Source organism: Felis catus, chromosome D1, assembly GCF_018350175.1.
Source record: "Felis catus isolate Fca126 chromosome D1, F.catus_Fca126_mat1.0, whole genome shotgun sequence".
Taxonomy (NCBI): Eukaryota; Metazoa; Chordata; class Mammalia; order Carnivora; family Felidae; genus Felis; species Felis catus.
The window spans coordinates 54013970-54027117 of NC_058377.1; the positions used below are offsets into that span (position 1 = coordinate 54013970).

General features: G+C 39.1%; 1 protein-coding gene and 1 pseudogene across 2 annotated transcripts in view; one reads left to right on the forward strand and one right to left on the reverse strand.

Moving 5' to 3' along the window:
- Nucleotides 1-13148, forward strand: part of GAB2 (GRB2 associated binding protein 2) — a 189388-nt gene that overhangs the window by 57396 nt on the left and 118844 nt on the right. The gene's annotated exons all lie outside the window — the stretch shown is intronic.
- LOC102901841 lies at nt 517-2783 on the reverse strand (annotated as a pseudogene).

Genomic DNA, 13148 nt, shown 5'->3' on the forward strand with positions numbered 1-13148 from the left:
ACTCTTGATTTCAGCTCAGGTCATGATCTCAAGGTTGTGAGATTGAGCCCCACATCGGGCTTTGTGCTGACTGCATGGATCATGCTTGGGATTCTTTCTCTCTCTTTCTCTGCTTCTCTCTCTCTCTCTCTTTCTCTCAAAATAAATAAGTAAACATTAAAAAAAGGTTATTGGATATAAGGCCTATACTTTCAGTCTCATAGTTTTTGGCTCATAGTTTTTAAAAGAAAAGCTTTTTTTTTTTTTTAAGTTTATTTATTTTGAGAGAGAAAGAGAGAGTGAGTGCACACAATTTGGGGAGGGGCAGAGAGAGAGGGAGAGAGAGAGAATCCCAAGCAGGCTCCACACTGTCAGCAGAGCCCCATGTGGGGCTTGAACTCACAAATTAAGATCATGACCTGAGCCAAAATCAAGAGTCAGATGCTTAACTGACTAAACCACCCAGGTGTCCCAAAAGAAATTACAACTATTTTATTTAAAAAAAAAAAAAAAGTAGTAGACTCTGAGAACAGAGGGTTAGTCCACGCAGGCCTTCAGTGTCCTGGTGGTAATTTTGTCCTTCTCAATGATGTGGACAGTGACTCCCATTCCTGACACTGCATCCCTATCCAAGCATTCATCATGGCTTGCGAGATGGTTTCAGACAGGTGTTCTGGATCCATGGTGGGCTCCCTGAGGGACTCATGCATCCCATATGTTTGTTCAGAGCAGGTGCCACTGACCACAAAGTCCGTCAGTCAGCATGGGGCCAGTGAGGTCTAGAGAACAAATGAAGTGCTTAAAGGTCTTTGGGTCCAATCCAGAGATGATGGCTCTGTGTAGAAGGGGCCAAACCGTTTCTCATATGACAGGTTGTCCACCGTGCTCATGAGGATGTAAGGCTTGATCTGCCAGCCTTCCTTCAGCTCATACAGACTTAGCTGGAACTTGAGATGCTGGGCAGCAGTCTGGACCTCAGTGGCGAGTCTGGCCAGGCCTATGTATAGCCGACCTTCCAGGGAAAGATCTTCTGGAAGTCTGTGGTCACCATCTGGGCCTGGATCCCTAAGTGCCTGTTGGCAGCAATGACCACACAGTTCTCCCCCTGCATGGCTGTGATGGTCCCTCCATTATAGGACATAATATACAGGACTGCGATGTACTGGGACCTCCAGTCACCACAGTTGCAGTCAACCAGCTAAGGCCAGTTAAGGCTAAGTAACCACTCTTGCTGCCTACTCTCTCAGGTGGGTCAGCAGATCAGTCAGGAAAACTTTTAGTCACAGTTAACAGAAAATCTGAGTAAATTACAAGGACATTGGTGTTCATGTAGCCCAGTAAGAGGGAGGAAGCTTCAGGGTTCTGTCATTGACTCAAGCATGTTACCAAGAAAAACAGGCACTTTCTTTCCCCTTTAGAAAACTTGTGTTTTTTTGGTCAGAACTAGGTTATATGCCCACCTATCTAGTCCAATCCTGGCAAAGGGAAATTGATTTGCATAATTGCTTTAGACCAGTTGTGATTCAACCCCTGGGGCTGAGGGGCAGGGGGTTTACCTTTCCCATGACCATGAAGTCTCTACCAGTTCTCTGAACAAAATAGTTCTGTAACAAGGTACAAAGAGAGAAATGGCTATTGAGTTGATAGGGATCTGTGTCTATCTCTGCGAGTGACCTGGAAAACATTAGGAACATCTGTTCTGCATCTTTTCTGCTCATGATATGCTTTCAACTTGCTAGACACAAGTAGGGCCTGGATATGCTCAGCTGGGAAGATTTACTTGGCTCTCTCCTCTCATACCTTAGGATAGGTCTGTGAAACAGTTCTGCTTGTAATGGGGATGAGGTGGGGTAGGATTTAAGAACTTGATCCAGGCCTCTGGGAATTAACATGAAGTCAGCCTGAAAGCTAGCCCCCCTCTGACTTTGGCCCCCGATTCTAAGAAGAGCTCTTGCCTGGTTCCTTTTGGCCAAGTCCTTCCCTTGCACTTTGATTCTTTAGGGATTCCCATTATTCTTTTTCTCTCCCTAGTCCTCTGACAGCTAGAGTGTTGGTCCTGAATTTTGGGAGCAAACACTTGGATTCTGCTGCCAGACTGTCTGCATGCCTGGATCCCTGCTTTTCTCTTCCCATCCATATGTTTCAGATGCTCTGCTAAGTAAAGAGATCATGTCTTAAAGTGTATAATTTGAGTCTTCCATATAGAAACGATCAACAAAGCATTGGGAATTAATGATATCATTGAAGAAGACATAAGGGGAAAGAAAAATGCTGAGAACAACCACCCTAGCCTACTGAATCAAATTAAGGGCATGATCATCTATGTTTTTATCTGTGAACTCCACAAATCAGTAGGCCTACCAATCACACATGAATCAACCCACATCAGTAGACCTAATAGTGTTCCTTGTGGCCCTAGGAGTCCAGAGAGTTGCCTGATGAAAGGGATGATGGCAGCTGAGCTGGCAGAGCTCTCCCACCCCGGGTCCTCTATCCCCCAGAGCTCAAATTTATTTTTTTGTGTTATGGTTCTGCACAATATTTTGTATGTAAAAATAAAGGTTTACACTTCTTAGAGCTCCAGACCTGGAAGCTAGAAACAGGTGCTAAGCTGTAAACATGTGAAGCAGAAGCATAGTACTTTGCTGTTTTAGGAGCAAGGGATCAGACCCCTTTGTTCTCCTCTGGTTTTGAGCTGACTGTTGCTTTATTTAACAGCTGGATACAGTACACAATTGTTTGCAGCAGAAGTCCTGCAAGTTTGCTTCCTTTAAAAGCTTCTTCCGCAACTTCCCTGCCCCCATCCTCCCAGGACAGAAGTGGACACTGGGGGAGAATGTTTCAGTTCCCCTGCTGGGTTGTGGGTCTTTCTTTCACACCCTGTCCAGATCGTCTAGGGAATTTTTACTTTGCAAAGTTGCTTACCAGAAACAATTTGGCAGAGTGTAGTTTGGGGGAGGATGCTCTAGTTAAAGGAGCACAAAAGCACATGTCCCTGTGACTTCTTACCATGTGTGAAGAAGGGAGCAAAGGAGCTTTAGTAAAATTGCAGTTCAAACTAAATCGGGAGAGGAAATGGAGAACAACCAAAAATACTGCAGTTTGCAATAGGGCATCTAATCTCTGGTTCTCTATGCCACACACTAAGGATTATGACAGAATTTCAGTATATGTATATACTGTTTGAAAGTTTTTGTCTGGGATTATAATATACTAGTACACTGAAGTTGCCTGTTTTTATAGTATAAATTTCAGAAAGTGAAGCTTGGCTGTGGGGGAATAAAAAGGCAACAGAGCAATTCTCAAAGAGGAAGTGCATGAGAATCTGAGGGTTTAGGGGGAAGATTATTTTTGGTTATAAACGGAGGGCCTTTGTTAAAAGTTGAAAAACATGTTTAGTCCAATCTTCTGAGACTCTGAGAGGGACAGTGACGTGACAGAGTCTCTAACTTAATTATACAAAGTTAATTCCAGAACCCAGGTCTCTCTACGCTCTGTCCACAATGTTGGTCCCAGTGCCAAGCCGCCCCTCCAGGTCCTAGTTTCCCATGGCCCATTTTCTGCAGCTTAAGGCACCTTCTTGTTGGCCTTGCTTCAGGGGAGATGGGCTACAGCTGGTCTGAAATAGGAAGACTGTAAATTTATTTAAACTTCCAGCATGATCCATTTGCCTTTTTCCACTGTGATGAATAAAATGTAGACAAGAAAATGTTTCAGAAGATGGATAACTCAAAGAGAATAAGGAAAATGCAGAACAAGGAAGTGTGCAGTTTGTTTTTGCTTTTAAAAAGAAGCATATTTACAGAATGTCTTTTTTTTTTTTTTTTTTTTACCTCTGTCATCTGTGACCCATTCGCCTGTTCAGCCAAGATATTTTGGCTTTTTTTCCCTGGGAAACCAGTGGGTGGGTGAATATGGAGGAGCCAAGAGTTAACAAAATACCAGCAGATGCTGGAACCAAGAGAGAGGATTGTCTTTGGCCTCACAAGCAGAGCTGCACCCCATTTCCCATCCTCCCAGTCTCCTTTGAAATAGACTGCTAAAACTCCCCTGCTTGAGAGGATTTCCCAGTTCTGATAAAGGAAATCTTCACTAACACTTCCTGTCTCTGGGCCATCACGGCTCTGCCTTTCTGAGGATGCCCTAAGCACTGTAGGAAATAATAGCATTGTCTTTGAAGTCAAGCTTACTGTTTTGAATCCAGATCCATCCTTGAATCTAACTCTACCATTTACATCTGGGTGGCTTTTGATGAATTTCTTAAATTTTCTGAACCTGTTTCCTCATCTGTAAAAGAGCTAATAGTGCCTACCTCGTCAAATTTGTTAGAATTAAATAAGATAATATATATGAAGGGCCTTATGTTACCAAACACCTGATTGATATTCAATAAATGAAACACTTTATTGATACTAAATTACAGGGCTTTTGCAATACCACCCTTTTACGTACAGCTTTTTGTTTCCCCTGTGACCAAGAAGTGGGCAGTAGTAGCTTTTTAACTTGATTCTAGTGGCAGGAGAGGCAAAGTGAATTAATTTTTTTTCCTTATCAACTTTAAGGAATAACGTACACAAAATAAATCTGTTTAAATTCAGTGAGTTTGACAGTTGCTCTGCCCATGAAATGACTACTACAGTCAAGATACAGAACATTTCCCTTAGTCCCCCCAAAATTTCTCTTGTCCCTTTGCAATCTGTCCCATTCTTTTTCTTCAGCCTCAGGCAAGCATTCATCTGTTGTCAGATGAGTTTGCATTTTATGTGAATAGAATTATGTAATATACACACTTTTGGTTTGACTTCTTTCAGCATAATGTTTTTTAGATGTGTCCATGTTGGTGCACAGGTCCTTTTTATCACTGAGTAGGATTCCAGTGTATGGATATACTACCTATTGATGGACTTTGGGGTTTTTTTTCAGTTTCTGGCTATTTTAAATAAAGCTGATAGCATTTATTTGCACATCTTTGTGCGGATATATGTTTTCATTTCTCTTGTGTAAATACCCAGGAGTCAAATGGGCTGGGTCATAGAATAATTGTTTCTTAAACTTTTTAAGAAATTGTTTTCCATACTGGCTGTACTATTGTACATCCTCAGCAACAGTATGTGATTTTCAGTTGCTCTGCATTCTCATCAGCACTTGGTATGGTCAGTCTTTTTAATTTTAGTTTTTCTGATGGGTTTACAGGTAATAGTATATAACTATACACTTTTAAAAAGTTTCAATTTACTTTTTCCTGATGTCTAATAATCGTTAGCATCTTTTCATGTGCTAACTGGCTTTTTGTATAGCTTCTTTTGTGTAGTCTCTGATTAAGGCTTCTGATCATTTTTTATATGGTTTCATTTATCTTCTTGTTAACTAAGTTCTAAGAGTTTTTTTAAATGGTCTGGATACCAGCTTTTTGTAAGGTAGAAATAGCTGTAATTTTTCTGTTGGTGTGTGAAAACATGTATTTTCTTTCAGTATGGCTTGCCTTTTCATTTTCTTTAATGGTGCCGTTTGAGGAGCAAAAGCTTTGAATTTTGGTAGTCTATTCTATTTTTCTTTTATGATTATGTTTTTTGTTTGTTTTTCTACCTCAAAGTTACAAAGATTTTTCTCTTATCTTCGAGGAGCTGTGAGTTTTAGCTTTTACACTTAGATCTATGATCCATTTCAAGTTAAATTTTTTATATGGTGTGAGGTAAGGATTAACATGGAAATTATGTTTACAGTGTTTTATGTATCAGGAACTCTATTTAATTCTCAATAAATAAGTGTTCTAAGGTAATTATCCCTCATTTTAATGATGAGGAAAATAAGTCTCAGAAAGATTAAGTATCTTGTTCAAATCTTACAACCAAGATTCAAGTCCATGATGGCCCAATGCCAAATCCCATATTCTTTCTACTCTATTACACTGGCATTTTGTTTTCAATATTGAATTGGAATCTGTATTTTAAAAGCCCAGCTGTAACCTGTGAGAAGGGTATAAAATACGGGATGACGCTGCCATTATCAGGACATTCATATCCCCAAGCACAACCTTATGACATTAACTATAGCAGGTATATTGGAATTAGGGCCCAGGGCTCCATGTCAGACCATTTGCTTAGGTCTGTATTTCAGAAGCTATAAATACAACTCTCTTGGTGCTCTCTTGACAAGAAACCTTATTATGAGTTCTTCTTCCATTTTACAGCGGTCCATCTGAAATATGAAGTTAAGTGCCTGGCCACACACCCAGTTAATCCTTAAGAGCACCCAGCTGGATAGCTGAGTCTCACTGTGTTTTGCTTCAGTTTTTATATTTGGAAAACAAATAATGAGTCAGTCTCCCTTCTCTCCCTCTCTCTTCTCCACCACCCCTTCTAAATTCTCTTAGATTCTGTGGTCACACTAGGTAAGTATCTTTTCCCTAAAATATCCTTTGAGCTGTGACAGACTCATGTGAGAGGAGAAGTCCCTTACTTTCTGATATTTAATTCCCCCCTTCCCCTTTGAAAGAAAGGTCTACTTAAGGCTCTTTGTTTTTGTCATTTTAGAAGAGTCTGAGTCTTACTTATTAAGACCATTTTGTTTCTTTAAAAAATATATATGGGAGGGTTTGTGAAAATAACAGCTGTACCTCTCTGTTCTTGCTTTTCAACAATGTAGCTTTGGTAAATTCACTCCTTTCTTTCTTTTCTTTCTTTCTTTCTTTCTTTCTTTCTTTCTTTCTTTCTTTCTTTCTTTCTTTCTTTCTTTCTTTCTTTCTTTCTTTCTTTCTTTCTGAGGCTGTATGGTATAGGGGGAAGAGCACTGAGTTTTGAAGTAAGAAGTTTGTAGATTTGAATTCCAGCTCCAGTATTTACATAGGCAGCAAATCACTCAATCTCTGTGAAGTTGAACTTCCTTTTCCTTGCCTGTAAAATGGGCATAACAAGTGCTCTATGGATTTGTCATAGAATGTCTATACGATGTCTGGCACATGTGTGTGCTTATATTATCTCTTTCTGTTCTCCTCTTCTATTATATCTCTTTCCAAAGAATAAACACTCTTTTTATGGGATACTTATAAATAGTCTGAAGAAGGGGTGTTTGAGACTTGTAAAGGATGTTTTTTAGTACAGAGCCCTAATTTAAGATGCCTTAACAAATATACTGCTTTGTTTAAGCTGGGTAGTCTTATATCAAAGTCCAGCCATGGAAGGTGAAGCATTAAATGCATTCTGCCTGTTTTTTCCCTTGAGGCTGCCAAGTAGATTATCCTGGGTCTCTAGAAGCAAACTCTACATCTGAGTGTTCGCTAGTGAGAAGCTTATCTTCTGGGCAGAAGCCTAAGTTGGGAGAAGAATGGAAGAGAAAAGATAGTCTATTTGGCTAATACAGACAGGATCTGTATAGGTTAATGGGAAGAAGGGAACTCAGTTTACACATTTGGGAGTACCTCCATCTTCTGCAATATAGCCTCCAAAAGATGAATCTCTGTGTCAGTGGTGGGATGGGGACAAACCAGTGTCTCTCAGTAACTTCTGGTTACCACACCTTAAAAGTAGCCTCATTTTCCTGTCTTCCATGGGAGTCTTCTTTGCATTTCAGTCTGAGGAGTTGGCCCTTCACCCATTAAGGAGTCTGGGGTCTCCCCAGTCACCATTTCAAACCTGTCCATCCTTTGAGATACAATTCAGGGTTTACCTCTTCCAGGAAGCTCCTTTGGCTACACTGCCAAGCTGGATGGTTCCTTGGCCATCCTAAAGCATTCAGGTAGCCTTGAGAATCTTAATCTGTGAATATTTAATAAGTATAAACTGTGTGTGTTGGGGAAGGGAGATTGTTTACAGAGATAGATCAGATGTAGTACCAGTGCCTGGCACTTACACTTGACTATTCCTTGTACAGTTGTGTTTCCTCAACTGGATTCTCAAGCCTCTCAGAAGTCTGGTGATTACTTAACTCTAACCTAAATCTCTCCTAATACGTATAAATGTAGCTCTAATTTCATTTCATTTGCCCAGGCTTCATACTGTCTCTAATTTTGGATATAGTTTATCTCACTTCACATTATAAGTTTTAAAATGCTTGTTATAAATTTTGAAGGTAATTTAACGACTGCAATGTGATTCAGCCATTAAAATACTTTGTAGCACCAGAATATTGGATCCTTAACGTTTCTGGATAAAGAACAGGGGCATCATTGTATTATTAAGGCCCCTGAGTCAGACTTATCTTACGCAGCTTACCACTTACACCAAAAATTCTATTTTTCTCTCTTTAACTGTATATAGAATATTTTGGCTTTCCAACAAGTAAGATGAGATAATTAGTCCATTCCTATCATAAGGTATGTATTGTGTAACTAAATAACATTTACATTCAGATTTCTAAAATAAAGAAGTCTTAAGTTTTACCTGGGGATTGATTCTAAGAATTAAAAACTAATAAATATCCTTTTCAGTATTACAATTATATAAATATTTACAGCAGAGAAGAATTGCATAAGTTGACCCATAAGAAGAAAATAAAGTTCTTTGGTACGAAACCCATGACACTTAAACGAGACTATTTCAAACATCAAGATCAAATTGATTCTCTTTCTACATTCCATCACTTGCCATATTTTCTTTGCTTCATATTTACACCTTGTCTTTGTTTTTTGTTTTCTTGGGAGTTTTGGATTGCCTTTTTTTCCTGACTGAAGAAAGAAGCATCTGCCTTTACCTTATGACTAACATCAGTTGGCTTCCTAATCATACTGTTTTAGGGAAATAACTTTCATCTTTTATTATTTTTTTTTACATTTTATTTATTTTTGAGAAAGAGAGAGACAGAGCACAAATGGGGGAGGGGCAGAGAGCGAGGGAAACACAGAATCCGAAGCAGGCTCCAGGCTCTGAGCTGTCAGCACAGAGCCCGATGCGGGGCTCAAACCCCCGAACTGTGACATCATGACCTGAGATGAAGTCAGTTGCTTAACCAACTGAGCCACCCAGACGCCCCAACTTTCATCTTAACACATCCCTCTCTAAGTCCACAGAGTTCCTGTTTTAATCTCAAAGCCTACTATCATTTCATTGAAGTCCTGGGTTAAATCTCCTTTCTTGTACCCTATGTCATCTCTTTTTTAGAATCCTTTTTAACTTTGCCATAAAGCATCCCTGAAAGCATCTTTCAGAAAGAGTGCATAGAAGTTAAACTTTCTATGTTCTTGTGTGTCTAAACTGTTTCTACCCAACTGGTTCTTTAGAAAGTTCTTCAATTAATCACTGATTTCTGCTCTTTTTCCTGACGTTGCTCTCCTTATTCTTTGATTCTGTGATATCAGTTACAATAGCTACTAGCTGTAAGTGAGCTTGAAATCTGGCTCATCTGAATTAAGATATGATGTAAGTATAAAATACAAATCAGATTTCAAACAACAAAAAGACAAGATTAAATATCTCATTTTTACATTGATTATATATTGAAATGATAATACTTTGGATATACTATTATAATTAATCCTGTTTCTTTTTACTTTTTAAGCATAAAAAGAAATTTCAGAATTACGTATGTGGCTTGTATTACATTTCTTTTGAAGAGTACTTCTCTGATCCCCAGCATGATACCTTTCTAGGCCTTATCAAGAAGCAGCATTGGCTACTACATGCATCTTTTCCCCATGTTCCTTTACCTGGCTTCCTTCACTTGGGTGGGCTGTAGATACATCTACATTGTAGCACATCTACCAATGTAATTCCATCTACTTCCCATCTTTTGAAAAGTGTTAAAAATTTCTGGTCTAGGGGTGGCTGGCTGGCTCAGTCAGTAGCACATGTGACTCTTAATCACATGTCAATTCAGAGTCATGAATTTGACCCCTCCCATTGAATGTAAATATTACTTAAAAAAATAATAAAATGCATTAAAAAAATGTTCTGGTCTGTTCTTTTTCTTTATTCTTCTCTCCCACCCTAAGCACAGGTATTCATTTATTCAGCCTTGTACTACTTTGTCATGTCTTTGGAATCTGGGAGGGAGGAGAAGTAAACATATTTTCAGTATTTCAATTGGGTAACAAGATTTTACTGATTCTTTCATTATTTTGAACAACAGTATGATGGTCATCTTCATGCATAAGTCTATCTGCATCTCTGGATATTAAGATGGATTTATGAAGTAGACATACAAGTTTAAATTATATGATTTTTTATGGATATTCATATACATATTGACACATTTATTCCCCCCAAAAGTAGCAATTTATGTTCTCAGTTAATAATTCAATAAAAGATAGGAGCTGTTATCCAAGAGGTCCCCAGATTCAATCTGAATCCTCTTATTTGGGCCTTTTATCTCAGCTTTTGTGGAAAGCATGCCCTGTTTTCTGAATCACTTAACTTTTATAAACCTTCATTTTCTTATTTGTAAAGTAGAGATAATCATACCCTGAAGTAATGTATATGAATGTTCATTTAAAGTAATATGTTCATTAATTCATTTCCGTAAGTGTTGAGAGCTTCCTATGTGGACTAAGTACCTATGCTATACTGGGAACTGTGGGGGATATCCAAATGATATAGACCCTTACTTCAAAACTAATTTCTTATGGAAGAAATAAAGTGGGATGTAGGGAATGCCTGGGTGGCTCAGTCGGTTGAGCGCCAGACTCCGGCTCAGGTCATGATCTCACCTCACAGTTAGTGGGTTCGAGCCCTGCATCAGGCTCTGTGCTGACAGCTCGGAGCCTGGAGCCTGCTTCGGCTTCTGTGTCTCCCTCTCTCTCTCTGCCCCTTCTTGGCTCACTCACTCACTCTCAAAAATAAATAAATGTTAAAAAAACTTAAAAAATAAAGTGGGATATAGGACACATTCATAAGAAACTATAACACAGGTCTTTTTGTGATTTGTAAGAAGAGGTACAGACAAGGTGTTAAAGGGGTTTAGTTGAGAAAGTTTTGCATTCTACTTAAAAATCAAAGGAAACAGTCTAGAGGAAGTGGCATTGAAGGTAGTCCTTGAAGGAGGAATATAATTTCAATGTATCTGGGGAGTAAGATTGGGGTACATAATGTGTGAGGATGAGCCCAAGCACAAAGGCACAGTGGGGAGTTCTGGGCAGATCAGTTGACAGTGGTCACTCTTGGCAGAAGGCAAGGAAAAATTATGGGTAGAAATGTTTGTTTCTCTGAGTATCCTTATTTACATGTGCCACAAAATGAGGTACTCCCTATATTTATTTCTGCTGTGTTTCGATAGGGAAGATAGAGAAATCATTTTAAGCTGTTTTAGCTCCGACCAGAATTGAGTAGGCGAAGTCCATCTTGTCCATAGGGGCAAGAACACAATATATTTACACTGGCCTTTCTCTCCCACAGAAGGCGGAAATTATGAGACATTTGAAAACAGTTCTGAGGCTATGACACATTATATTTATCTAATTAAATAATAACTGGCTTCAGAAATTTTAAGGTGGGGTCAGAGGAAGAAAATTCTTGAAGAATAACCAAGACAAATTAGAAGGTGGCAATAGAGAGAGAGTAGTGAAGGAATTAGATCTTTGGTATCATCATGAAAAGGTAAGAAGTTTTGTGAAACAAAGATAAGGATCCTGCTTTCTATCCTTCTTTCTGGCCCTCTCCCTTCTAGGACTTCACTTTTCAACTCTTGTTTGGTATCTTCAGGCTGTTGTCTGACCATCTAGAATTATTTTGAGTATTACCCTCCTCCCTCCCTACCACCGTGCCCACGATTTTTTCATCCTCAGCAACATTCAGTATTCTCTTTCTTGTTGCCTATGAAATGAATTCAAGTTCCAATGCCTGATATTCAGGGCACCCCCAGCCCATCTAGCATCTCCAAGTTGTATTTACCAACTTACTTTACATTGTACCCCAGTACTCTAACCTTGAGTCTATGATTTAACATCTCTCATCCACTTCTTCTAATAGAAGTGTCTAGTTCATTTATTTACTCAACAAACATTTATTGGATGCCTGTTATGTAGTATTTCTTCAGTAAACTTTAGTTAAGTAACTGCTGTGTTTCAGGCCTTATTTTAGAGCCTGTGAATAGAGAAATAGGAAAGGGGATAAAGTTGGTAAATGGAAAAAGACCCCGAGACATAACTGGGGAATCTTGTGTAGCATACAAAATGTAGGTGTGACAGGAGGTACCCATGTAGTATTCCTTGAATAATCATTGCCTTCAGCTATGCTGAGCTAGATCACTGGTACACACTGTGGTCAAGGCTCAGGTAGCATTTAGGTTCAATTAAAACATATTGCCAAAAGGAAATGATGAAAGAAGTAGCTATCCTGATCCTGAACTAGAGTCATCAATATCAGAACTACAGATGGTTTCTTAAAAGACTTCACTCTTTCTGATTTACCTTGTCAAAATGATCAGCAGTTTCACTGTGTTTACAGCTAATAGCACTAGTAGGGCCCTTTTCTTTAAATGGTGACTCCCAAAGAACAGATGCTCAGAAGCTACCATATGCTTGCCTACCATATGGGCTCAGTTCCCACCCTAAATGAGTCTTGTTCCTTCCTGCCTCCATGTCACTGTTCATCAGTTTGGTGAAGAGAGATGATTTGGAGCTACAGCTGGGCTTGAGACCTGTAACCTTGGGCAATTTTTTTTTTTTAAGTAGGCTCCAGGCCAAACATGGGGCTTGAACTCACAACCCTGAGATCAAGAGTCACACGCTCTACTAACTGAGCCAGCCAAGCATGTGCGCGCGCGCACACACACACACACACTTTTTGTCTTGGGCAATTTTTTTTAACTGATTAAATACTTTGAGATGATGATGATAATAATAATAATACTTGCCTTTCCCCATGTCATCTGTTATAAGGTATCAATCATTTATGTGAAAGTACTTAGCATAGTATCTGTCACATGGAAAGTACTTTCTTTCCTCCATTTCCAAGGGAGCTTCTACTCCTTTCCCCATCTCTATTAAAATTCTGCCCATCCCTTATTGAGCCCTTGTATCTCCAGTAAAACTTTTCCAGTAAAAACTCAGATGCAAGAGATAGAGGCTGTCTGTTGTGTCTTTGCTTTGTAGGATTTTAGCTTTTGAAGAAGGAGTTTTAAGTTGTAGGGGGAAATGGCACAGGAAAGGGTAGATATCTGAACAAAATAGCATTGTATTTGGAAGCAGGAAAATAAGGGTCAGTGAAAGACAGTATGCAAATGATATAAAAAAAGGGTGT